The following is a 25,557-nucleotide window of genomic DNA, read 5'->3' as shown; positions in this document are numbered from 1 at the left end:
TGGTGACTAATGGCTAAGTGGTTAGAGTTCCTGGTGGACTTTGGCTGGGCGGCACTGGCAACAGATACCTTTGGACAGTTTTGTGGAGTGTTGGCACCCGTAGGGATTATTAACCCTCTTACAGTTTTAACCGACAAAGTCTTTCTAGATAACATTGAAAAACACTTGAAAGACATTTGAACATTTGCTTTGTCCAAGTATTCCCTACTGTAAGCAGATCTGTTAAATATAAAGACAGATATATATGTATATAATACTGAAAGCAGTTACAAATTATACGTTACCTCCAAGGATGATTAGTTCTGCAGATCACTCTGGGAGAATCCTTTAAACAACAAATTCTTCTGCTGCATTTAAAGTGTGATTGATTATTAGAAATTTGATTTAAGGTGAAACTTTTCATGAAAACACTGAAAGCAGGATACAGATATAAGGGGAAATATTAGAACTTGTTGGTGTAGACAGTAATTTGATTTAAATTTTTTTTTTTTTAAGTATCCGGGTACACTATTCTAAACTTAAATAAAGCCACCTGGGAAAATTTTTATTTGAAGAAAGGATGTTTCTTAAGGGCTCATATGGAATATGAAAACATTTCTGTTTTTCCAGATGAACACTTTATCATTTGAGGTAGAGAGAAAAATATATTTTCTCTGTATTTTTCAAGGAATAAATTGATGCAAAATGTTTTCAGTAATTTAATTTTTAAAGATAAACAGTTTCTATTTTCTTTTCTATCTTGTTCCTTTTCAATGTTATGAGACACTCATCACAGCAGATATTTTGTATAAAACTGGCTTTATTTCAAAAGCTTGATTATATCTTGTTTTGCAAAGATTTTATTGGAACTATGTATATATTTTTAGCATTACTTAAAGTGAATCACTTATATGGAATAGACTCTTTCCAAATTGTTGCTACTGTTTTATACAGAAATTTAGTCACCAGAAGTAGTTACAATGATCTCTTTTCTGCTATTATGCACCACATACAAAGTTAATTTTCATGGAATCTGTGCATCATTTGATTATCAGTTTCCATTCATTGTAGGAATAAGACACCATACATATTTTGGGAAGGACTGATGAGCTAACATAACGTTTTGAATTTGAATCATAATTTCTGTCTGCCTTTAGTGCCATACAAATCATCAAATGTTTAATTTGAATGAGTCTTTAAAATTTAAGATTAGAAATGGCTATGTGAAACTCTATCTTTGTTTAGGTTCAACCAGGTGAATACTATGCTGTGAGAATGTGACTGAAGGCAGTGTTTATCTGTGGGACATCCAGGGTAGCTAGGATGAAAACAGAATCATTTTATGGAGGTAGCTGGTATGTGGTACAAAAATACACAGTAGGAAGCATAATTTGATTTGCATATGCACTCATTTGTGCACTGAAACTTGCCTGTATTCAGGTTCCCATCTTTTCCAGATAAAGGGGTCCAATATATTAAAAAGGTTAACCCAATAATATTAGAACATCTGGATGTTATTTTTTCCCATTCATTTATTTCATCTTAAAAAAATGACTATACATCACACACCGGGGCCTATCATGGGGAGGGGGGAGGGGGGAAGGATTGCATTGGGAGTTAGACCTGATGTAAATGACGAGTTGATGGGTGCAGCAGACCAACATGGCACAAGTATACATATGTAACAAACCTGCATGTTATGCACATGTACCCTACAACTTAAAGTATAATAATAATAAATAAATTTAAAAAAAAAATGACTATAACTTTAATCTCAGTTCTGAAGAACCTGGATTCTTAAACTGCTGTAAGAGAATGGATTCATCAGATCAACTCGTCTTAGGGTTTGTAAAGTCTCTTTAGACACAGAATCCATACTTTTAATTAAACCTCACTCCACACCCCAAAATATAAAATACATCTTATCAGAATTTACTTTATTGAAGTAGAAGAGGAAGCCATAATGCTCCTCCTGCTCTAACGTCTCTCTCATTCCCTCTCCTCTTTCCCTGCCGGATGGTCCTTGAGGCATTCTGTGAAAGCCAAGGGTCTTCAGAAGCATGGATGGAAAACGCCTGAGGATCTTGACCCTCGTGGTATCAGGAAGGGAATTAAGTTCTTTGAAGAAGGAAGGTTTTGAGACAAACAGATATGGAATTATGAAGATGGATCCAGAATCCAAACACCTTCACTTCTAGCCCAGTTATATTTGATAGCTTGTGTTGCACTGACATATGCTTATATGCCTATGCTTATGTGATTAATTAATATGATTATATGATTAATTAATTATGCTTGTATGATAAATCACTAGGCCATTTGGAAAAAAAGAAGATGCATGTCATACAGGATTGAAAAGGACTGGAGAAGAACCAGAGGTTTGAGTTGAAAAAGAATTATGAGGTATAAAGATTTATATCTTGTTTTCATAATCTTCCACGATATTCCTTCTTAATATTTACTTAATTACTATGATGAACAACAAATAATCATCGGCTGTTTACAACACAGAATCATCTGGCTGAGGAGGCTTTGATTTGGAATCACGAGAGCAGGTTATGATCTCAGAAAATAAAATACTTGTTTCATGTCTCGCCGTAACTACTACTAACATATTTAATAAAGAAAATAATGAATCGGTCTCTTTGTATGGCCAGCTTCCTTCTTATCCCTCAGGGATCAGGTTAAACTTAATTTCCTCAGAGATGAATCTCAGCAGATTCTGCCTGTCATTTTCTGTAATGACACTTGTTTATTTCCCACAAATGAAATAATCCCAGTTTATTCTTTTTGTATTTATTCCGTTACTATTAATCTTTCAGCACATCTAAACTGTAAGCTCTAGCATGGGGTAGAGTTCATGTCTTTCTTGTTCACTGTTGAACATCCAGCAACTGGCACAGTTCTCATCATGTAGCAGATGCTCAATAGATAATTATTGAACTAATAAATGAATATATTTATATAGATTGCTATCTCATGAATATCTTAACATAAATTATATATAAACGCTCTTTAAGATGCATATAACATATATTCACATATACACATTTTGAATTCACATTCAGTTTTGAAAAGTTACAGTTCACCATGGTCCTAAAATTGTTAGTGATAATTATTGGATGACATCTTGATGTGCATTTGTGGTGCTTATATTCAGTTACCGAGTTCAATGAGCAAACTTCATGAGAAAACGTTCAGCCATATGCTGCTTCGCAGTTGCAGTACATTGGAGACTAGTCACAGCTTTTCTTTCAATGACTTTGAATTTCCAAATGGTTCAGTGGCTTCCATTTTAGCTTTCATTTTTGGCTTTCTCTACAATTGCTGCAATATTACATGACAAAATTACAAGGAAAGATCAGACAACATAAATATTTTCTATTCCCTAGGGTACTTATAGCTTTGAAAACAATAATGTAGTCGAATTACTGAATCAGGTTTAGTAAGCATCTCACAGTGTTCTAATCAATTAGTCAATTAATCAATTGACCATCTGTTTATTGACAGCCTCTATAGACAGCGTTGTGATACAGACATATAAATATATACAGAAGGATCTCTTTCAGTAGATAATAGAATGTCTATTAGTGATCAAAATGTTACTCTGAAAACAAGTTAATTACTTAAGCCAACTAACATTAATTGTATGTATAATCAAGGTAACAAGAAGTGAACCATCATTGTTGGGAGATTTAATGGAGGGGTTAAGATTTAATCTTGGCTTTGAGTCATGGTATTTGGAGAGATGATGGCTTTTTCAGGAGCTGGTGGGAGTGAAAAGGAGCATGCACAAAACTTCAGGCATTGTGGAAGAAAAGAGGACTTAAGAGATTTGATTGAGCCAATCTCCTGGGAAGCAAAAAGTAATGAAGTGCTGTTTTTAGGGTGAGATAAGTTCATGGAAGGCCTTAAATGTGGAGCAGTTTCATGCAATGTGTAACAGGGAGGGACTGTTTTCCTTCAAGTAACTCGATGATGTGATGCAAAGTGTATTTTAAAGAAAATTAACCTGGTAGTGATATGCAGAATTAGTTTAAAAAGGAAAAATGGAGTTAAGTAGAAGGAAATAAAGATATATGTTTAGAGTTTCATTTCTCAAGAAATTCTAGTTTTTAAAAACACACTTCCTTAAATATAGTTTCTGACTAGAGCAATATAAAGTATGAGTCACTCACAGCTTAAACATGACAAGTTGCGTACTAAATGAAACCTAAATTGTAGATGTATGATTTAGAGACATTTTTGCTCATGAAGATATATTCAGTTAAGCATCTCTTACCTACTGTTCTATTGAATCAAAACACATATCAACATCTCTGTGACAGTTCCATGGATGAAATGTTTTCATTAGGTTTATGATAATAAACTAAACCCAGAATAAATTCATAAAGAGTGTGTCTGTAATGATAGGAAATGAAATGAGAAGAATTTCATAATGATATCTCAATCACATTCAAATCGATCAGTAGATAGTGAGTGGGTGATTACCATTCGTCTATTTCGTATGCACATACAACAGATGTTTTCTTTAAACACCTCCGAAACTGTGTTTGATGCTGAAATACACAATGAATACAGTCTTAAAAAGACTGAAGACTTGAGATGGATGCCAGGAATGAGGGAAAGTTGGCAGCATCTGGGGCCATGTCAGGAGGAGAATCCACATTTCCAAAGGTGACAAAAAAAAAAAAAAAATAGTTTAATTTGCTCTTGGATTTAATTCCAGGATTTAAATGTAGTTTAAAAAAAGCACTGCATTAGATTTAGCTACATGAACAGCTAGAATAATTTTATTCCCAGAATTAACCAGTTACTTACTATCTAGTTGAGCCAATCAGAAACCTAGGGTCATCTTTGATACATTCTTTATTACCATAACCCTCATCCAATCCATTACCAAGTACTGATTTTACTCACTACATAACACTGTAATCACTCAGCTTCACATCATTCCTGCTGTTACCACCTTTGTCCAAAATGTATCATCTCTTTTCAGAACTTCTGGTATTATGTACCCTGCATTCACACTGGCCTTTATCGAATTTATTCCCTACTTAGCAGTCAGCATGATCTTTTATATACATTTCCCCATCACCAAATCAAAATATTTCTATGACTTTACAGTCTTGGGAAACAATCCCAAATTGTTAACAATGAATGAGTAAAGTGACAATGACTGTGACCTCATTGCTGCCTATCTTTGCAGGTTCATTGTCCCCTGCCTGCCTCCAGGTCTTGCCATAGGAGCCATTCTTTTTATTGCCATCATGGTTCTGTGCACATGCTCTTTCTTATATTTGGAAGGCCCTCTGCCCTGCTTTTTCCTGCTTAATTATTATTCATTCCTTGAATATCAGCTTTAACTTACTTCCTAAAGGAAGACTTCTTTGAATTCCTAGTTAAAAACATATGATATTGTTATAGCTGTCTTGGTTCATGTTTCTTTTCCTCAGAGCACTCAACTCTTCTATAATTATGAACTCATCAGCCAGATTTTTATTTTGCATTTGTTTCCTGTTCAAGATTTTGTGCTCTCTAAAAGCCAAGGTCACGACTCTTTCCTGTTGCCATTTTGTGCCCAGCATCTAGCCCAGTAGCTGGTATATAGTGAGTTTTCACTCTGCTTTCACTCCACATTCACGGCTGGTACTTCCTAAATCCATTACCACACAAACCATTGCTTTTCCATCTGTGAAATGCAGAACAACTAAGTCTCACTTCTATGAAAATATATTCCTTGTGGAAGTACCTACTCAAGCTAAATGTAGCATATCCAGTCGGACTAAGAAATTCCCTAAGACTTTCCGACACATTCCACTCCTAAGTAAAAACCCAACAGAAGTACATATGTATGTCCCATAGAAGATATGTTTAAGAATGTTTAAGCAAGCATGATCGCAATAGATAAATTCAGAAAGCAATCTTTGTGCATCAACAACACAATGAATAAATAAATCATGATGTATTCATACAATTGAAGTACCACCCACAATGAAATTGGATGAATTGTTGCTACATTACAACAAAGTATATGGATGTCGCAAACATAATGTTGAGCAAGAGAAGCCAGAAAGAAAAATGATACATACTGTGTGCTTCCAGTTACGTAAATTTGAAAAGTATGGAGAACTGACTGATGACAGTAAGAGTTAGAATAGTGATGAATTTTAGGGGGCTATGATGAGAGGTGGGTAATAGGACCTACTGAGGTGTTGGTAAAATTCTATTTCTGGGTCTATTTTGTGCCTACATGGGGATATTTGCTCTGTTAAAGAAAATGAATAGAACACACATGAATTTGTCCATTTTTCTGTATGTCTGTGATACTTAAAGTGAAAAGTTACTGTTTCTGAGAGAGTAGATTATTTAAATTTTGAATCACTTCAATTTGTTATAATGCCTTTATTAGAAAATGATCATTTATATTTTGAATGTATTGACTTATATACATTCCACTGACTGTTAGCTACTGAGATACACTTCTCTTGTCCTATAGTTAGACATTGGCTAAATTCTGTAATAATAGATAGCATTAAGCAAGCATTTACTATGTGACAGATACTGGACCAAATGCCTTCCATGCAATATCTCGTTTAATCTCCATGACAACCATGTATACAAGGTACTCTTATTTTCATCCTCTTGTAAATGAAGGTGCTAAAGTAGAGAACTTCAATAATGTAAGGAAGGTAACAGAATTAATAAATGGTGGAGCAAGGATCTGAACTGAAATTGAAAGCTCTAGATCTCATATCTTAACTGTTATTCTGCCTCTCCATAAAGATGCCAAATAAACTCATTAATATTTTGATATTAATTTATATGTAAGAACTTAAATGAAAAAGTTTGAATAATGATACTTATTACAGGCTTTCCAGTATTGTCTGAGTGATAGGCCTTTACATTATAAATGCTTACATAATTAGACTACACATGAATTTAGGGAATTAAACTAATGTAATTTCTTAGCCCAGTCAGTACAAGTAAATTCAGTCAAAGTACAACAGCTAGGGCTTGAAAAGTTCTTTAAGGATATGGGCAAAGCAATAAAATAACCACTATTTCTCTCAAAATGAAAAATAGTATTTATCTAGCTAATGTACTACATTTTATATAAAAAATGAGAAAATAATTTACAGCTATATATTTGAAGAGTGAGTGAATGTAATTTACCAAATTTCCATATTAGTATAGCCTGTTATAGAATTAATAACCAAGTTTTCATAGCAAGTACTGTATGTTTACAAATGCTCTCAAATAAATTTTGGTCACTCCCATTGATTAGCTTTTATAACAAAATGTTTGAAATATATAAAATTATGAATCTTCAATAATTTTTACAATGAAAGCAAACTATCTTGAAATTTAAATTATCTTAATATATTCATATAATCCACAAGCAATTTTGAAATGTCTGAGTACAAGCATAAGAAGACATACATGGTGCTGATAAAACTTGATGAGTTAGCAATAGCAAAAAAATGTGTTACCACTAACACTACAATCAATCATTTTTCTTATCCTGGAGAACATCCTAAAATAAACAAAAATAATTTGGTAAGATTTTAACTGTAGAAGTGCTTTGTAACTGCTTATATTAGGAAATATATAAATTATTTATTAGAAGTTGAAAACTGCTAACAGTTACAGCACAATGATAACTGCTGATATTAATGCAAAAATAACAGTAGTTGGCTATGTGCTGAAAGTTTCCTCCCAGTAAATGGAAAAAGGAAAAAAAATCACATGAGCTGAAGTAGTTACAGAAAATGCCCTAGAGTCATTGAAGGCAATAACAATTAATGTGGCTTTAAGAAGCTAATCTCCCAATTCTGATGTCCTCCAGTTTTCTGTTGATCTAAACCCAGAAGTCCCCTTGGGTTTAATGAACAACCAGTAATCATGCTAAGAATCAACATGTTTCTGTCATTACCTCTGAGAACTAGCCCTATCATTCTATTATTGCTATTCTTTCCTGTATATATTTCCTTGGGTCCCAGGTTTTCTGGTATTATTATTATTATTATTATTATTATTATTATTATTGCTATTATTGAGGCAGGGTCTCGCTCTATTTCCCAGCCTGGAGTGCGGTGGCATGATCTCAGCTCACTGCAACCTCTGCCTCCCCGGGTTTAAGCAATTCTCGTGTCTCAGCCTCCCAAGTAACTGGGATTACAGGCGCACATCAACATGCCTGGCTAACTTTTGTATTTTTATTAGAGACAGAGTTTCCCATGTTGACCAGTCTGTCTCAAACTCCTAACTTCAAGTGATTCAGCTGCCTGGGCCTACCAAAGCTCTGGGATTACAGGCGTGAGCCACTGCGCCCCAGCCCTCTGGTATTGTTTTAAATAAACCTCTCTCTCTCTCTCTCGAGATATATATATATATGTGAAATTATATATATATATGAAATTATAATATATGATTTATATTCTCCTAAAACTATTTTAATATTTCCTTGATTACACTGGTAAATGTAGAAGATAAAAACTTTAAAACAATAGCTTTATTTTTATTCCATTATATTTCAGACTTGGTTGGAGATCAAGAATAATGTTACTCACTCAGATTCTCACCTTGGCAAAATATTTCAGTAAAATTAAGTTTAGTTTTTTGCAACTCACTTACCCTGAAATTGATGATGTCTGCTGGATGGTAAACAAATACCAATGACCATGAGCTAAGTGAACAAAGTAAGGGCTGCAACGATTTGTTAATAGAAAAGTGGGACAAATATTGCAGTTCCTAAGGATGGGATGACTAATCAATCATCTGTGTCTCAAGACAGACATAAAACAAGGGAACAGCGTGCCCTGCCTTGCCTTTTTCTTGCATTCTGTTTTTTGTAGGTGGCGGTCATTTTTTATTTATTTATTTTTTTGCATTGTTTCTTTTTTATTTTTCCATAACTTATTGGGGTACAGGCGGTATTTGGTTACATGAATAAGTTCTTTAGGGATGATTCGTGAGATTTTGGTGCACCCATCACTGGAGCAGTATACACTGCATCATATTTGTAGTCTTCTATCCCTCACTCCCTTCCTAGTATTCCCCCCAAGTCCCCAAAGTCCATTGCATCATTCTTATGCCTTTGTGTCCTTATAGCTTAGCTCCCACTTATCAGTGAGAACATATGATGTTTGGTTTTCCATTCCTGAGTTACTTCACTGACAATAAAAGTCTCCAATCTCATCTAGATCACTGCAAATGCTGTTAATTCATTCCTTTTCATGGCTGCACAATATTCCATTGTGTGTGTGTGTGCGTGTGTATATATATACATATATAAATATATTCTCTATCCACTCGTTGATTGATGGGCATTTGGGTTGGTTCCACGATTTTGCAGTTGTGAATTGTGCTGCTATGACCATGCACGTGCAAGTATCTTTTTCAAATAATTACTTCTTTTCCCCTGGGTAGATACCCAGTAATGGGATTGCTGCATCAAATGGTAGTTCTACTTCCAGTTCTTTAAGGAATCTCCACACTGTCTTCCACAGTGGCTGTACTAGTTTACATTCCCACTAGCAGTGTAGAAGTGTTCCCTGACCACCACATCCATGCCAGCCTCTACTGTTCTTTTATTTTTTTTTTATTTTGGCCATTCTTGCAGGAGTGAGGTGGTATAGCTTTGTGTTTTTGATTTGCATTTGCCTGATCATTAGTGATGTTGTGCATTTCTTCATATGTTTGTTGGCCATTTGTATATCTTCTTTTAAGAATTGTCTATTCATGTCCTTAGTCCACTTTTTGATGGGATTGTTTGTTTTTTTCTTACTGATTTGAGCTAATTGTAGATTCTGGATACTAGTCCTTTGTCAGATGTATAGATTGTGAAGATTTTCTCCCACTCTGGGGGTTGTCTGTTTACTCTGCTTACTGTTCCTTTTGCTGTGCCAAAGCTCTTTAGTTTAATTAGGTCCCAGCTATTTATCATTGTTTTTATTGCATTTGCTTTTTGGTTCTTGGTCATGAAATCCTTGCCTAAGCCAATGTCTAGAAGGGTTGTTCCAATGTTATCTTCTAGAATTTTTATAGTTTCAGGTCTTAGGTTTAAGTCTTTAATCCATCTTGAGTTGATTTTTGTATAAGGTGAGAGATGAGGATCCAGTTTCATTCTCCTGCATGTGGCTAGCCAATTATCCCAGCACCGTTTGTTGAATAGAGTGTCCTTTCTCCACTTTATGTTGTGTTTGCTTTGTGGAATATCTGTCGGCTGTAAGTATTTGTGTTTATTTCTGGGTTCTCTATTCTGTTCCATTGGTCTATGTGCATATTTTTGTACCAGTACCATGCTGTTTTGGTGACTATGGTCTTATAGTACAGTTTGAAATCAGGTAGTGTGATGCCTCCAGCTTTGTTATTTTTGCTTAGTCTTGCTTTGGCTATGCAGGCCCTTTTCTGGTTCCATATGAATTTTAGAATTGTTTTTTCTAATTCTGTGAAGAATAATGGTGGTATTTTGATGGGGATTGCATTGAATTTGTAGATTGCTTTTAGCAGTATGGTCATTTTCACAATGTTGATTCTACCCATCCATCTGCATGGGATGTTTTTCCTTTTGTTCATGTCATCTATGATTTCTTTTGGCAGTGTTTTGCAGTTTTCCTTGTAGAGGTCTTTTGACTCCTTTGTTAGGTATATTCCTAAGTATTTTATTTTTATTTTTTCGCAGCTATTGTAAAAGGAGTTGAGTTCTTGACTTGATTCTCCACTTGGCCACTGTTGGTGTATAGAATAGCTACTGATTTGTGTACATTAACTTTGTATCTGGAAACGTTGTTGAATTATTTTATCAGTTCTAGGTGTTTTCTGGAGGAGTCCTTAGGGTTTTTGAGGTAAACACTTATATCTTCAGCAAACAGTAACAATTTGACTTCCTCTTTATCGATTTGGATGCTCTTTATTTATTTCTCTTGTCTGATTGCTCTGGCTAGGACTTCCTTCAAGTACTATGTTGAAGAGGAGTGGTGAGAGTGACCATCCTTGTCTTGTTCCAGTTCTCAGAGGGAATGCTTTCAACTTTCCCCATTCTGTATTATGTTGGCTGTGGGTTTGTCATAGATGGCTTTTACTACATTAAGGTACGTCCCTTTTATGCTGATTTTGCTGACAGTTTTAATCATAAAGGGTTGCTGGATTTTGTTAAATGCTTTTTCTGCATCTGTTGAGATGACCACGTAATTTTTAATTCTGTTTATGTGATGTTCTGGGTATCTCATTCTTCCTGATTTTAGCTAGGAGGGTTGTATTTTGTTCCAGGAATTTATCCATCTCTTCTAGGTTTTCTAGTTTATGTGCATAAAGGTGTTCATAGTAGCCTTGAATGATCTTTTGTATTTCAGTGGTGTCAGTTGTAATATGTCCTGTTTCATTTCTTAGTGAAGTTATTTGGATTTTCTCTCTTCTTTTCTTGGTTAATCTGGCCAACAGTCTATTAATTTTATTTATCTTTTTGAAGAATCAGATTTTTGTTTCATTTATCTTTTGTATTTTTTTTTTTCAATTTCATTTAATTCTGCTCTGATCTTGGTTATTTCCTTTCTTCTGCTGGGTTTGGGTTTGGTTTGTTCTTGCTTCTCTAGTCTCTTGAGGTGTGACCTTAGAGTATTAGTCTGTGCTCTTTCAGTCTTCTTGATATAGGCATTTAGGGTTATGAACTTTCCTCTTAGCACTGCCTTTGCTGTATCACAGAGGTTTTGATAGGTTGTGTCATTATTGTCATTCAGTTAGAAACATTTAAAATTTCTATCTGGATTTCATTTTGACTCATTCAGGAGCAGGTTATTTAATTTCCATGTATTTGCATGGTTTTTAAGGTTCCTTTTGGAGTTGATTTCCAGTTTTATTCTACTGTGGTTTGAGGGAGTGCTTGAAATAATTTAAATTTTCTTAAATTTATTGAGGCTTGTTTTATGGCCTATCATGTGCTCTATCTTGGAGAAAGTTCCATGCGCTGTTGAATAGAATGTGTATTCTGTAGTTGTTGGATGAAACGTTCTGTATATATCTGTTAAGTCCATTTGTTCCAAGGCATAGGTTTTTGTTTGTTTGTTTGTTTTCTTTTTTTGAGATGGGATCTCGCTCTGTCGCCCAGACTGGAGTGCAGTGGCCCGATCTCGGCTCACTGCAAGCTCCACCTCCTGGGTTCATGCCATTCTCCTGCCTCAGCCTCCTCAGTAGCTGGGACTACAGGCACCTGCCACCTCGCCTGGCTAATTTTTTGTATTTTTAGTAGAGACAGGGTTACACTGCATTAGTCAGGATGGTCTCAATCTCCTGACCTCATGATCCGCCCACCTCGGCCTCCCAAGGTGTAGTTTAAATCCATTGTTTCTTTGTTGACTTTCTATCTTGACGGTCTGTCCAGTGCTTTCAGTGGAGTATTGAAGTCCCCCACTATTATTGTGTTTCTGTGTATCTCATTTCTTAGGTCTATTCATAATTGTCTTATAAATTTAGGAGCTCCAGTTGTAGATGCATATTTCTTTAGAATTGCAATATTTTATTGTTGGACAAAGCCTTTCATCATTACATAATGTCCCTGTTTGTTTCTTTTGACTGCTATTGCTTTAAAGTTTGCTTTGTCTGATATAAGAAAAACTAACCCTGCTCATTTTTGGTTTCCATTTGCATGAAATGCCTTTTTCCACCCTGTTACTTTAATTTTATGTGAGTCTTTATTTGGTAGGTGAGTCTCCTGAAGACAGCAGATAGTTGATTGGTGAGCTCTTATCCATTCTGTGATTCTCTATCTTTTAAGTGGAGAATTTAGGTCATTTACATTCAATGTTAGTATTGAAAATGTGAGGTATAATTGCATTCATTGTGATTTTTGTTGCCTGTGTAATTTTTTTTAACTTGATTTTTGTTTTATAGGTCCCATGTGATTTATGCTTTAAAAAGGTCCTGTTTTGATGTGTTTCAAGGATTTGTTTCAAGATTTAGATCTCCTTTTGCAGTTCTTGTAGTTGTGGCTTGGTAAAGACAAATTCTCTCAGCATTTGTTTGTCTGAAAAAGACTGTATCTTTTCTTCATGTATGATGCTTAGTTTCACTGGATACACAATTCTTGGCTGATAATTGTTTTGTTTGAGGAGGCTGAAGATAGGACCTCAATCCCTTCTAGCTTGTAGGGTTTCTGCTGAGAAATCCGCTGTTAATCTGATAGGTTTTCCTTTATAGGTTACCTAGTGCTTCTGTCTCACAGCTCTTAAGATTCTTTCCTTCGTCTTATTGGATAACCCGATGACAATGTGCCTAGGCAAATGGGTTTTTTTTTTTGTCTTTTTGAGATGGAGTCTTGCTCTGTTGCACAGGCTGGAGTGCAGTGGTGGGATCTTGGTTCACTACAACCTCCACCTCCCAGGTTCAAGCAATTCTCCTGCCTCAGCCTCCCAAGTAGCTGGGGTAACAGGCATGTACCACCATGCCTGGCTAATTTTTGTATTTTTACTAGACACGGGGTTTCACAATGTTGGCCAGGCTGATCTTTAACTCCTAACTGCAAATGATCTATTTTCCCAGGTGTTCTTTGTGCTTCTTGTATTTGTATGTCTAGGTCTCTAGCAAGGGTGGTGAAATTTTCCTTGCTTATTCCCCCAGTTATATTTTCCAAGCTTTTAGAACTTTGTTCTTCCTCAGGAACCCTGATTATTCTTAGGTTTGGTCATTTAACATAATCGCAAACTTCTTGGAGGCTTTGTTTATATTTTATTATTCCTTTTTTTTGTCTTTGTTGGATTGGGTTAATTTGAAGACCTTGTCTTTGAGCTCTGAATTTCTTACTTCTAACTTCTTATTTCTAAAATTGTGTCCAAAGTTTCCTGATTTTTTGATTTTTTTTCTTTAAGCTATCTACTTCCTTGAATATTTCTCCCTTCACTTCTTGTATCATATTTTGGATTTTCTTGCATTGGGTTTCGCCTTTCTCTTGTCGCTCCCTGATTAGCTTAATAACTAACCTTCTGAATTCTTTTTGGGATTTCTTCTTGGTTTGGATCCATTCTTGGTGAACTAGTGTGATTTTTTGGCGGTGTTGAAGAGCCTTGTTTTGTCATATTATGAGGTTTGGTTTTCTGGTTCCTTCTCATTTGGGTAGCCCCTGTCAGAGGGAAGGTCTGGTACTGAAGGCCGTTGTTCAGATTCTTTTCTCCCACAAGGTGTTCCCTTGATGTAGTACTCTCCACCTTTTCCTATGGATGTGGCTTCCTGTGAGCCAAACTGCAGTGATTGTTGTCTGTCCTCTGGGTCTAGCCACCCACCCAGTGAGTCTCTCCGGCTCCTGGCTGTTACTGGGGGTTGTCTGCACAGAGTCCTGTGATGTGAACCGTCTATGGGTATCTTAGCTGTGGACACCAGTGCTTGTTCTGGTGGGGGTGGTGGGGGTGCAATGCACTCTGTGAGTGCTCTTAGATTTGGTGGTTTAATGCTCTATTTTTGTGCTGCTTTGCTTCCTGCCAGGAGGTAGTGCTTTCCAGAGAGCATCAGCTATGGTATTATGGGGAGGAATTGGTGGTGGGTGGGGCCCTAGAACTCCCAAGATTATACGGCCTTTGTCTTCAGGTACCAGGGTGGGTAGAGAAGGATTATCAGGTGGGGGCAGGGCTACGTGGTCTGAGCTCAGACTCTCCTTGGGCGGGTCTTACTGTGGCTGCTGTGGGGGATGGGGTGAGATTCCCAGGTCACTGGAGTTGTGCACCTAGGAGGATTTTCCTGCCTCTGATGAGTCATGCAGGTTGTCTGGAAAAGTGGGAGAAAGCTGGCAGTCACAGACCTCACCCAGCACCCACACAAACCGACCAGCCGGTCTCACTACCACTGTGTACCCTGTAAGAGCCCTCAGACCGTTTCCAGGCGGAGAGCAATATTGGCTTGAAAACCTGTCCCCCACTATCTGCCTCCCGGCTGAGGAAAAAAGGCCCTGGTTCTTCTCCAACCTGTGGAGTCTGCACACAGGATTTGCACCCTGCCCCATGTTCTGGCCAGGAGGTTTCTCACCCTGTTCAAATTGTTACAAAGTTCAGCTAGAGATTTCTCTGTCCCTGTGTAGTTTTACCCACCGCTCCTCTTCCATTGGATCCCTGTGGTGCCAGGCAGGAATGGTCTGTTAGGGGACCCAGAGAGCCCCCAGGGCCTTTCTCCTGCTTCCTCTACCCCTGGATTTTGCTCGGTTCTCCAAATTGACTCAGCTCCAGGTAAAGTCAGAAATGTCTCCCACAAACAGAACTTCAGCTTCTCCAGTGGGAGTGTGTGTTTCTCACATCTGCAGTTGGGGTACTCACAGTTTTGGGCGGTCCCCTGGGTCCTGCAGGAGTAACCCAGTTCCTTCAGAGGGTCTGTGGGTCCTCTTGGGCCTCAGACTCTTTTTTAACACAGTGACTTGGACATTTGAACAAAGCTGGCACATGAGATGAAACTCTTCTGCTGTTCCTAGCACAAGACTGCCATTAAATTGCCTTTTTCTTATTGTAGGTATTTTGCCTGGAAATTATCACCATGCTATTTGAACCAACGTCTATTCTCAATTATATAACACATATTCTTGTCATCAACTTACCTCATTTTGAGACGTTACAGTAAGGAGGGAAGCTATACAAGCTCTTTTCTTCCTCCTGTTATTGTTTAGTAGAAGCTGAATGTAACAGTCATGAGACAGAGATGAGGAAAGTTAGTGGAGACTACCTACAGAGACCCCAGTCAGGGTCTAGCCTGTCCTTCCTTATTCATTTTATAAGATTAGTCAGCTGGAGTGGATTTGAATAGAAGAGGCTTTGCCCTTATGATTCTTGTGTTCTGAAATAGTTCTAATCCCTATGACCAGCTTATATCTTTACATTGGTAACGGATGCCCTTTTCCCCTATCCAGCCCTCTGGGATCACTCATAATGGTGTGCCTGCCAAAGGCTCCTGTTTGCATTCTCATTCATAGGGTTATCCTTGAGCAATGGAAACTGCTTCTTGGGGAAGTGAGGTTCCTCCATCATCAACCCAGCTGCACAATTCACCCAGAGCCAGTGACTAACTGGTACAGAGGATACGAAAGCCCAGCTACTTTGCCTCAAAGGCAAGAGAGTTCCCTGTGCAATTTGCACTCCCTCTTTCCTTTGGGATCAAACAGGCTAGACATCACTTGAAACCACATCCTGACTTAGTCTTTCCCTTTCTTTAGAGTGTACTCCCTCAACGAATTCCTTGTTTGAGTGTCCCCATCTCAGGTTTTGCTTTTAGGGACTCTGACCTAAGATAATACCCAAATTGCATTTGTGTGTTTAAAACCCAGTACAAATGGCACTTTTTCAGCAAATCTTTCACTGGTTGCACAGAAGCAAATCATTGCTTCCTCTCTTTGAACTCTGTACATTCCATGAATTGTAGCTATTAATAATGTGGTTTTGTTCCTCACTGTGGTGGATATCCCTCAAGGCTAGTCCTTATTCTTAGTCCCTTATCCACCTCTTCTACTTCTTCCTATGCATCTCTATCTCTTGGTCTTTTTCTCGTTCTCTCTCTCCTCCAGACCCTACTTCTCTCCTTAAAGTGTGAGCTCTTTCTTGACCCTGGACTTTTGTTTTTGCTATTTCCCATGCCTAGAACCCTTTTCCCCTCACAATGCTGATTCACACTCGACATCTCCCCTCAAGTCACCTCTCAGATGTGCTTTCTTTGACCCCCCACCCTGTGCTAACTGCCCTCCTGAATTGTCTTCTGTTGTACTCATCTGTATTAGTGTCCCAGGGCTGCCATAATACTACCACACATAGGTGGCTTATGCAGCAGAAATTCATTTTTTCACAGTTCTGGAGCCTAGCGGTCTGAGATCAGGATGTTGGCAAGGTTATGTTCTGAGAGCTCCAGGGGAGGAGCCGTCTTTATCTCTTCCTAGCTCCTGGTGGTCAGTGGTTGTCAGTAACCCTTGACTTTAATTGGCTGGTAGACACATCACTTAGATCTGTACCTGTTTTTGCTCAGTGTTCTTTACTGTGTGTGAAGTGTCTCTGTGTTGGAATGTCCCCTTTCTTATAAGGCCAAGAGTCACACTGGATTTGGGACCTACCCTTATTCAGGATGTTTGAATTAAATGCAACTTGATTAGATGCAAAGGAACTAATTTTAAATAGGTTAATATCCCAGGTTCTGGGTGGACATGAATTTTTGGGTGGACATTCTTCAACCTAGAACACCTTCATAATATTTACCACAATCTTTATTTGTTGGGATTACTCTCCTATATGTCTTTTGATTGTCTCTTTGTGCATGTCATGTTCATAGTTGTATCACCAGCCTCTAGGTGAGGACCCGATACTCAGGAGACACTTGAAGGCTGGTTGAATGAAAGAGGGAAAACATTTTTCACACAAAGGCACAAATTACTGGGACAAAATTATTATACCTGCTAATTAAATATGCAAGTAGGGAATGATGCAATGCCTACAAAAGGGAAGGACCAGTTTCAATCATAATACACTGAAATGATGTTCACAAATCATTTATCAGCTTACTCTTATACATAATTCAAAAAGTGAATCTTTTGTTTGGAATTCAATTTTCCTTTGCATACATTAAAAATATAGATATATGTATAGTCATATGTTGCTTAACAATGGGGATATGTTCTGAGCAATGCATCTTTAGGTGATTTTGTCATTTTGTGATCACAGGGTGTCTCTACACAAACCTACATGGTATAGACTACTGCACACCAAGGCTATGTGGTATAGCCTATTACTTCTAGGATACAACCCTAGAGAAGATGTTACTCTACTGAATACTGTAGGCAATTGTAACACAATGATATGTATTTGTGTGCCAAAACTTATCTAAACATAGAAAAATGTATGGTAAATATACAGTATAAAATATGAAAAATAGTATACCTGCACAGGGCATTTACTGTGAATGGAGTTTTCAGGACTGGAAGATACTCTGGGTGGGGCAGTGAGTAAATGGTGAGTGAACATGAAAAGCTAAGACATTACTGAAGACTGCTCTAGATTTTATAAAGGCAGTATACTTAGGCTACACTAAATTTATTAAAAAATTCTTTCTTCGATAATAAATTAACCTGAGGTTACTGCAACTTTTTTTACTTTATAAACTTTTAAATATTTTTAAGTTTACTCTTGTCATAACACTTAGCTTAAAACACAATTGTACCACTATATGAAAGTATTTTCTTTAACCTTATTTGATAAGCCTTTTTCTGTTTTTATTTGTTTGTTTATTTATTTATTTATTTATTTATTTATTTGTCAAAAACGAAGTCACAAACACATACATTAGCCTAGGCCTGCAGAGGGTCAGAATCTTCAATATTATCATCTTCCACCTCCACTTCTTGTCCCACTAGAAGGTCCTCAGGGGCAAGATCATGCATGGGGCTGTCATCTCCTATGACAATGCCTTCCTCTGGAATACCCCTTGAAGGACCTGCCTGAGACTGTTTTACAGTTAACTTTTATTTTTTTTCGCAGAAAGAACGTACTCCTAATAACAATAAAAACTACAGTATAGTAAATGTGCAAACACTAACATCATCATTTACCATCATTATTAAGTATTAGATAATGTACATAATTGTATGTCCCATACTTTCATATCATTAGCAATGCAGTAGGTTTGCATATGCCTGTATAACTAAAAACACGTGAGTAATTCACTGCACTATGATGTTAGGATGGCTAAGATGTCACCAGGGTATACGAATTTTTCAGCTCCATTTTTTTTTTTTTTTAATAGGACTACCGTTGTATATTCGGTCTGCTCTTGAGCGAAATGTTTTTATGGGATACATGACTGTAAAGTAAATTATATAGATGATTGATAGATAGATAGATAGATAGATAGATAGATAGATAGATAGATAGATATTATGGTAGGATTTAACCAGGAGAATTATGGTCAACTCAAATATCATAGGGCTTTATGTTACATAACCATCATATTCAATCTACTTTGAATATGAACTCTTTTGGAGAATGTATCTTTTTATTTCAACAGAGAAAATGATCGCATAAATAGGTATGGGCTGCAATTTTCAATAACAATGAGATATGTTCAGAAGCTCAATGGGGCTAGTGCTAATGAGGAAAAAAATAAACAAAAATCTTTGCTTATAAATGATGTTTCACATATTAATTTTAATTAACTTTATAGCACTCAATATATGGTATGGCACATTAGCTTCTAAGTTTTATTTTGGTTATTTTGGTTAGTTTTTTTTTTTTTTTTTTGAAACAGTTATAAGCCTGAATTGGATAGTCAGTATCATTAAGGTGTGTACTACAGAGAATGAGCCAGAATTAACCACATGGGTTCTATTAGCAGTTCCCAGAATAGCCACTGCATGAGTGTCAGTACTTTGGAGTAATGGTCAAGTTGTATAGCTATCGAACCCTGGGTTTAGCTGTGTGACCATTGACAAGTTACATAACCTGTCTTTAAATTGGTTTCCTCTTTTCTAAACTGGGAGTAATATTGGTACATAACTCAAAGAGTTATTGTGAGGATTTAATGAATTACCATATGCAAAAGTGTTAAAAATGGTGCCCTGTAGTAATCCAAGCCCTATAAAAAAACTATTGTTATTATTACATGGTATTGCTGATAATTAGAAGTTATTTCTGAGAGCGCAAAAACCCTTTCTCTTAAGATAGGATGGCTTTGGATGTCCATTTGGATAAGACTGTTTTTTTGTTTTGTTTTGTTTTGCTTTTAATTATTTCTCTTTTTCCCTAACTAATTGAATTCAATTATTGTTGTTTATTGAATGTGATTTCAGAAATTTTGTCTGCATTTTAGTTGTTAAATAACGGTTTTAACTGAGTGGGAAGAACAAAGGATAATTGTTATTTTCTTCTGGTATACAGCTCTCAAGAGTTTGAGGTTTTTGAGGTTTGCCAGTACATCAGTGGAATATCAAATGACAGGATGAGACCTAGAAGACAAATGTAAAATTCCAAAATGCATGCTGTGGATGAATGCAGCAATATGAGATGAGTACTATTTGGGGTGAGTATATTTAGGAAATTCTAATTTAGGAACTTTTTATTATTATCTATGAAAAAACTCCTTTTATTTCCCCCTAGTCAGATTTAGTCTGCAATGTATCCTGACCACAATGGCTTGGGATATAACCTGTATCCAATAATCTTACTCTAAAATATGCTGGCCAGCAGCCTCTGTTCTCAATGATGTTATTTTGAGATCTCATACCTACTGAGTGAGATACTTGAAAGCAGAGCACAAAGCATCTTACAGTGTTATCAATTCTGTTCTCTCCATCTGGAGCTAGCCTAAAGGTTGATTATATTAGAATATTTTAGCATAATATTAAATTAGCACAAATCATTTTGATTGGACATTTTAATATTGTGGCAGCTATTATTTACTTCTTGTATTTTTTGGTGTTCTATTCTCTTAAACTACAAAGATGAAAAGGTGTTTATTTTTACAATGTGGAAAATACCAGCATAATCACTGTTAATCTATTTCTTCCTGTCACCCGTTGGTTTTCTTTCAAACAGTATTTTTGTATATTCTTTTCCTTCTGTTCTCATGACAATATATTGTGTGCTGAGCTTTTCCTACCATGTTACAAAGTAACGTGATAGCAAATCATCTTAGATTTGCCCACTAGAGCAAATTTATTTATTTTACGACATTTACAATAGCAATTTATTACATGTATCTGTTCTATTTTTGAAATTTCTTACTAGTAGGAAATTTTAAAATGTAATCTTCATGGATTAAAAAACTTCAGAGTCCTCTCACAATGAAGACTATCCCAGACATGAAAGCAAATTTGTTTGACTAATCTAACTCAAAATCCTAGCAATAGGTCTGTCAGGCATGGCTGGAACCAAGTGCCGTGAGGATATCATTGTTACCTGGTGTATTAGTCAAGGTTCTCTAGAGGGAAAGAACTAATGGAATTATGGAAATATATATTTCCATAATATATAATTCATATATATTATTCATATATATTCATATATGTCATATGAATAACATATATGAATTATATATATATACACATACACACATATATGAGTTTATTAAGTATCAGCACGAGGATCACAAGGTCCCACAATAGGCCATCTTCAGACTGAGGAGGAAGGGGAGCGAGTTCAATTTCCAAAACTGAAGAACTTGAAGTCTGATGTTCAAGGGCAGGAAGCATCCAGCACAGGAGGAAGATGTAGCCTGGGAAGTTAGGGCAGTCTCTCTTCTCACGTTTTCCTACCTGCTTGTATTCAAGCTGCGCTGGCAGCTGATTAGATTATGTCCCGCTCTCCCCGCCTCCCCCCCACCCCCTCCCCCAGATTAAGGGTGGGTCTTCCTTTCCCAGCCCACTGACTCAAATGTTAACCTCCTTTGGCAGCACCCTCACAGACACACCCATGATCAATACTTTGTATCCTTCAATTCAATCAAGTTGACACTCAGTATTAACCGTCACACCTCGTTTCTTTCTATTTTCCTTTTTTTTTTTTTTGATCTGTCACCCAGGCTGGAGTGCAGTGGCGAGATTTCGACTCACAGCAGCCTCCCGGGTTCACGCCATTCTCCTGCCTCAGCCTCCCGAGTAGCTGGGACTACAGGTGCCCGCCACCATGTCCGGCTAATTTTTTGTATTTTTAGTAGAGACGGGGTTTCACCGTGTTAGCCAGGATGGTCTCGATCTCCTGACCTCGTAATCAGCCGGTCTCGGCCTCCCAAAGTGCTGGGATTACAGGCGTGAGCCACTGTGCCCGGCCCTCTTTTTATTTTTCAAATCTGCTAAGTCCTTGTTGGAATCATGTAGTCATAATCAACAGGCTTCTATACTCTCAAGTGCAAGTCTTTTAAAAAGGAGACATTGGGGCTTTCTCATCAGCTTGACAAGGTCTTGGGCCTGATTCACATTAGCCCAGTGGATGTTTTGCCTAGTAATAGATATCGTTTGAACTGCTGGACTTTCTTCAAATACCCACTACAAAAGCTTCATCTTTCAGATTATTATGACTTTCTTCATTGAAGTTGTTGGATTTCTAATAGTTATCCAATAATTCTAGATTGACTTTAAGTCCAGAACTAGACAGAAACAGTCAACAAAGGCTTGACCAACAGTAAAATGCACTGTAATATTTCAGAAATACCATTGGCCATTTGTTTATCCCAATATTTTGATTTTAAAAATTATGATCCTATGTTTTTGCATTTTCCATGTTGTAAATATGTTTATAATTTTAATGAAAATCAGAAGCTATTTCTTGACTGCTAAAAATGCACAATATGTGTGTTTCACCACAATGTAGTCTATGAGATTCTGATTAGGCTTTGGATTCAGACTTCTGGGAGTCAAATTTCAGCTGTTACTTAATCTCCCTAAATATTTGTTCTGTCAGAAAATATGGGCACAAATTTATTGGGATTAAATGATCAACTGAGACAGTGAATGAAAAGGAGAAATGTGGTGGGTATTATTTTCCTACTTAAATTTTATGCCATACTTCAAGATAATCATTTCTCCATTTTAAATATATGAATTCTTAATAATTTCTACTTTGTAACTGGTATAGATGTATCAAGTAAAAATCTGTATCAGGTTACAAAGTTTGTAATTTTAGAAGAATGTCAGTGATTGAGTGATGTGCCACTTTCTCTATTATTTGCTGTATTCTGTTTTATTCATTAAACTTCCTTTGCAACGTATTTCATTTTTCTTTTTTTTCTTTTTGTAAATTTTGTTTTAAATGGAAGATTCTCCTATTTTAGAGCTTTGCAGCTGGTAAAGCGATAGCAGAACAGACCAGGTGCTGCTTACTGGGACTTCCAAATTCTAAAAGCTGAGAAGATTAACCTTTTACCAAAGACAGTGTGCCCCAGAAATTGGTCAATAGGCCTCTTTGTTTTTCACTGAAATGTCAGGGCTCCGAAATATTTCTTTCTCTAAGCACCTGCCAAAAGTCAATGGAGAAAAAGAGGACATAAAAACAGAGGGTTGACTCGTATTTATAATCTTAATGATTTTGATAGTTTGTTGAAAAGCGTCTTCCTCTTCGTAAAGATTGACAGAGAAGAAAGCACTAAATGCTGGACACTGGCGGCCCAGACAGAAGTTAAGAAAGACAAATATTCCTTTGTGGACTCTCTTGCCTTTTTACAATACTGTTGGTTTCTTGTGAGGAGATATATACTCCAAGGGTCACTATTAAACATGTGGTATAGCTTTTACTTTCATATATTTGTGAAAAATGAAGCAAGGTCTGTTGGCTTACAAAAGCAACCTAAATTATTTGGTGAGATGGTATGATAAATTTTGCTGGTGGAAGAGAGGGAAGGCAACGACATTCAATCACCCCAATGATCTGTCTTATAGAACTCATCTTTATTCCTTCACTTTTTATTATAGAAAAAGAGGGTTTTCAGAGAAATCAGACATTGATTTGTTTATTATGTGATATTAATAGAAAGGATCCATAGTTACAACCAAAGATGTGAATAATAATAACTAAAACTTAATATTTCATTGCTTTTAAAGCTCCCTTAAATACACACTGTAATTGGATTTACTCTGCAAAATTGTAAGGGCTGTGTGGTGTATATTCTTTCATTTTATAGATGATAATACAAACTCTAAGAAAGGTTAAGTGTTTTATCTAAAGTGACCCAGATAGTCAGTGGCTGACTTGGGAACCGAATTTCATTGTTTCTATTTCTTACCCAGTGTTCTATTTTACCACATTGTCACTCAGACACTTAAAGTGACATCTTTGTGGATGAATTAAAAAGAAATTCTAAGAAATTGTTTTCAAATGTGTAACAATCATCAGCCGATGTGAATATTGGCAAGCCACAATCCTTTTTTGTTTAATCTTTTAGAAGGGGATTTTCACCATGTTGAACTAATAGAAATCATCTCTAAGTTCATAGGACTGTGATTTCATTTATGTTTCCAAAAGCATGGTGAGCTTCACACAAAACAATTTTCCGTCTTTTAAGTCTTGCTAATCCACTTTAAGCTAGGCAAAAGTCACACATCATCTCAGCTGCTGTGATCACATACAAACCACCTCCGCTAATCTCTTGAAAGGGGATTTTCCTTTGCACAGGCAGACTGCACAGCATGGGACTTACAGTTAGTACCTTGCAAAGTTTCCCAAGTTCATTTATAATTCCGCCTTTATCCTGAAACTATAGCATGTAAGGTCTCCTCCAAACAATTCCAGGCCCTTTTACAGCTGTCGCTGGTTTTCTCCCTAGCTTTCTAAATAACTGATGAAGTCGATGATGCAGTCATTACAGCAAGGAGTGACTGTGATTCCTATTATTTATTTGCAGATGGAAAAAGAAAACTACCCTGATATCTGACACATTGAGTTTCCAGGATGAATCAGAAAATATTGGTTGTTGGGTTTTCTTAGCTTGGTAAGATAAATAAATAAATAAATAAATAAATAAATAAATAAATCTGTCTTGTGTCTCTGAATGCAATTTCCATTTTAGACATTTAAGCATGAGTTAGATAGTTTCTAACACATAATGAATGTCATTATAAATAAGTTTCAGTGGTTGGAAAAATATAAGCACATTTATAACAATTGGGCAGAAATATGAAACTGAAAGAAGTTTGCAAATCCCAGCTTGATACATTTCATCTTAAAACAAGCAAACCTACACAATTTACATAAATTGCAGAAAAAAAAGAAATAGGTTTAATCAGTGAATTCAAGGATATTAATAACACCTTTTTTGCTATGAAATTTGTAATGATATTCTGTAACTATGTGATTTAATTCCTGAATTGTAGCTCAGGAAGTTTATTTTCATGTTCTTGTGTATTATAACTTTGGAAAAGTTTTTTTTGTTTTCTTTTTAGAAACACCACTATGATTCAGTGAAACACATCCTACCTGACTCACTTCAATTCAGACGGTAACTCAGTAGAGCATGTGATCATTAACTGGGTGATCATATATCCCTTTGTTGTTATTTGACAAAATTTATAGGATTCTAAATTCAACTTAGTGCTTCTGCTGAGGATTGGTACTTGAAATGCTGAAAAATGAGGCAGAAGCTCAGGGAACATTCTTTCTAGAGAACCTAATATTATACCACCAAAATCTTTTTTTCTTTTCTTTTTTTTTTTTTTTTTTTTTTCGAGGCTGAGTCTCACTCTGTTGCCAAACTAGAGAGAAGTGGAGTGACCTCGGTTCACTGCAACCACCGCCTCCTGGGTTCAGGTGATTCTGCTGCCTCAGTCTCTTGAGTAGCTGAGACTACAGGTGAGCGCCACCACGCCCAGCCAATTTTTGTATTTTTAGTAGATACGGGGTTTCACCATGTTGGCCAGGATGTTCTTAATCTCTTTACCTTGTGATCCTCCCACTTACCCTCCCAAAGTGCTGGGATCACAGGTGTGAGCCACTGCTCCCAGCCCACAATCTTTTATTTCTCTAAATAAATTCATTCACAAAAAATTTTGCAAGGTAGATACCTTGGCAAAAATTCATATAAATTTTAAGGACTTTGAACTGGATAAAGCACATATTCTTGTTTCTTTCTTTCTTTTCTCTTTCTTTT

At 36.5% G+C, this 25,557-nt stretch overlaps 1 long non-coding RNA gene across 1 annotated transcript; it reads left to right on the top strand.

Moving 5' to 3' along the window:
* Positions 1 to 1,685: 1,685 nt before the first annotated feature.
* On the top strand, positions 1,686 to 25,091 carry LOC103881964. The gene is made up of 3 exons (XR_002520339.2): positions 1,686 to 2,382; positions 19,860 to 20,001; positions 24,316 to 25,091. It is a non-coding gene; the product is annotated as an uncharacterized LOC103881964 (long non-coding RNA).
* The last annotated feature ends 466 nt before the right edge of the window (positions 25,092 to 25,557 follow it).

The sequence above is a fragment of the Papio anubis genome, chromosome 2 (genome assembly GCF_008728515.1).
Source record: "Papio anubis isolate 15944 chromosome 2, Panubis1.0, whole genome shotgun sequence".
NCBI lineage: Eukaryota > Metazoa > Chordata > Mammalia > Primates > Cercopithecidae > Papio > Papio anubis.
The sequence above is the reverse complement of the archived record's forward strand: the minus strand, read 5'-3'. Positions and strand labels throughout refer to the sequence as shown.